The sequence below is a fragment of the Tupaia chinensis genome, unplaced genomic scaffold (genome assembly GCF_000334495.1).
Source record: "Tupaia chinensis unplaced genomic scaffold, TupChi_1.0 Scaffold000112_1, whole genome shotgun sequence".
Taxonomy (NCBI): Eukaryota; Metazoa; Chordata; class Mammalia; order Scandentia; family Tupaiidae; genus Tupaia; species Tupaia belangeri.
The window spans coordinates 237503-240103 of record NW_006159576.1 but is presented as its reverse complement, the minus strand read 5'-3'; positions in this window follow the sequence as shown (position 1 = coordinate 240103).

Below are 2601 nucleotides of genomic sequence, written 5' to 3'. Positions count from 1 at the left end.
TGGTGGGAGAGATGAATTCATGTGGCCCCCACCTGCTTAGTTTGGATGAAGACTCCCTGGGGAGTCCTTGCATAGGGCCAGGCTCCTGGATCTCTCACCGCCCTCTACTGGGTCAGTGTAGGTGTCCTAGCTGCAGTGGGGAGTTCAGATGAACCCAGTGTCAGCCTTACAGAACTGAGCTCTGAGGAAGTGAAAACCTTGTCTAGGCCTCATTCACCTGCATGCAAGTACCCTGTGACTGTGGTTTGCCATCTGTGTAGACTGGGGCTAGTCCCATCTGTGAGATCTGCCAGATGTAGAAAAGCACCATTTGGGTTTGAAAGCAGATGCATTTCGATCAGAGACATGAGAAAACAAATGAATCTAGAAGCCTGAAGAAGGCCTTGACACCTTTCATTCAAGGCAACGTTATGTGTGTCAAAGAAGACGTAGAGAAATCCACGAAATCAAAACTCCCTTAGGATTTACTGTTATTTCTTTCTGTTAGTTTTGATGTACAGAACAGTGTGCAGCTGGGACAGTGAGACTGGAGGCCAATTTGCCTTGGCCACCAAGTGTCCTTCATTGGGCTGGCACTGGGACCTGGCAGTTAAAGCAGCCGGCTCCTCGATGGCCAGTCACACAGTTCAAGTCCCAGACCTTTTGTCTTGAGAAACACACTGGAGAAGTGTGTGTGCCACCTGAAATGCCAAAAGGAGAGAGAGAAAAGAGAAGGAATTGCAAGTGACCATTCCCCATGTGGGTACTTTCTCCTCTCCCTCTTCATCTCTCTCTCTGTTTCTCTCTGGCAAGTGCAGGTTCCCTTTAACAAAGCAAACAAACAAAAAAGTACCCTTTATATCCCCAGAATTATTCCTTGTGTTGCTCTTTCCATAATTTCTATTTTTCTCATTATTCTCTTACTTCTTTTTCAGTTTCTCTTTCTTTTATAATAGAGTGTGTACATATGAGAAAGAGAAAGCAAGAAAGAGAGAGAGACACCCTCGATGGGTGTTGTCATGCCACCATCATCCCTTTTTCCACAGGGTCCTGGGTGTGAGTGTATTTTCAGGCCAACCCGGGGATCTGAACTGATAGTTGACCTCAAAACTTTCAGCTTGTAGAGCACCATGTCACCACTGTGCTAGAATGTCTGGGCCTCAGTCTTTTTTGATGTACACCTTCTACTTAGTTAATTCATTTTTATTTTAAAAATTGTTTATTATTATTATTGTTTTAATTTGCTATGGGGGACATGAATTCACCAGAGAGAGATAGAAGGAGAGAGGAAAAGTAAGAAAGCAAGCTGCCAGGTCCAGGACTCAAACCGTGGTTGGTCATGTGTGTGTCTAGCACCTTAACCACCACACCATCTGCTGGCCCCATGCCTCTATTTTATTTTTCATCCAACCCTCTGCAAAGAATGACAGAAATGGAATGCTATGAGAACAAACAATTTAAAGCTATGAAGTAGGTTTCTGATCTACATGTTCCTTAGAGGAAATGTAGGAAATGCAGATAACAATAGAGGAAGACGTAATCACTCTGTTTACCCCTCTGGATCCATCCTCCTCTGCCTGGCCAAGTACCTGGGGAGGGTGACCTGCATCCCAAGGCCTCCTTGCCTTGTAATTCCCCCTTGGGTTTTGCTCGTACTGGTGAGGTTGAGCAGTTTATCTCCCTGGCTCCCTCCCCTGTGGGGTTGCTGCCAGTTGGCCCTGTGCTTGGATCCTTCTGGAAGCAGCTCCCTCCACATAGTTCTCTCCACTGGTTCAGTAAAACACTCCCATCCCCCACAGTGTCTGGCCTAGACTGTTAATGGAGTCGACCCTGGGACCTGTGTCATCTCTCACCCATACCTGCAGGAGTCCCTCATTCATATTCATCACATTACTATTGCTCAGCATAAGAATTTTATGTGGACTCAGTCATGGTGGTACACAGGTAGTGCCACCACTTGGGAGGCTGGAAGTTGCATGGCAGCCTGGGTTTGATTCCTGGGTCAGCCTGAACATGCTGGGCCCATTGGTGTGAGCCTGTTGCCCTAGCTGATCGAGAGGGTGGGCAGGAGGATCTTGACATGGTGAAAACCTGCCCCAAACACCTATCTTGTCTCTCTCCCTTTCCATCTCTTTCTCTCTACCTCCCTGCCTCCCCTCCCACATTAGGAATAGCTTAGAGCAGGGACCAGCAGTAGGCATAATGACTATGTTGCTGGACTCCCATGTAGGTGACTGCGGTTCAAGTCCCGGACCCAGTGGCTTAACTCACCCTGGGCATGTGTGTGTGCGTGCCCAAGGTCCCAAGAGGAGAATGGAGGAGAAGGAATTGCGGTGTGGCCATCCCCCTAGGGGGGTTGATTTCTCGCTTTCTGTCTCCCTGTCTCTCTCTGTCTGTCTGACGAGCGCAAAAAAAAAAAAAAAAAAAAAGAAAAGAAAAAAGAAAAAAAAGAAATCGCTTAGAGCAGCTTATGGTCTGGTGGTCAAGGCAGCTGGTTCTCAGTTGGCTAACCATGCAGTTAGATTACAGACCTGGCAGCTGAAAAGGAAGGAGAGATGCAGAGATTGTGGTGTGATCATGCCCGTGTAGGGGTTGCTTTTCTCTTTCTCTCTCTCTCCTCTC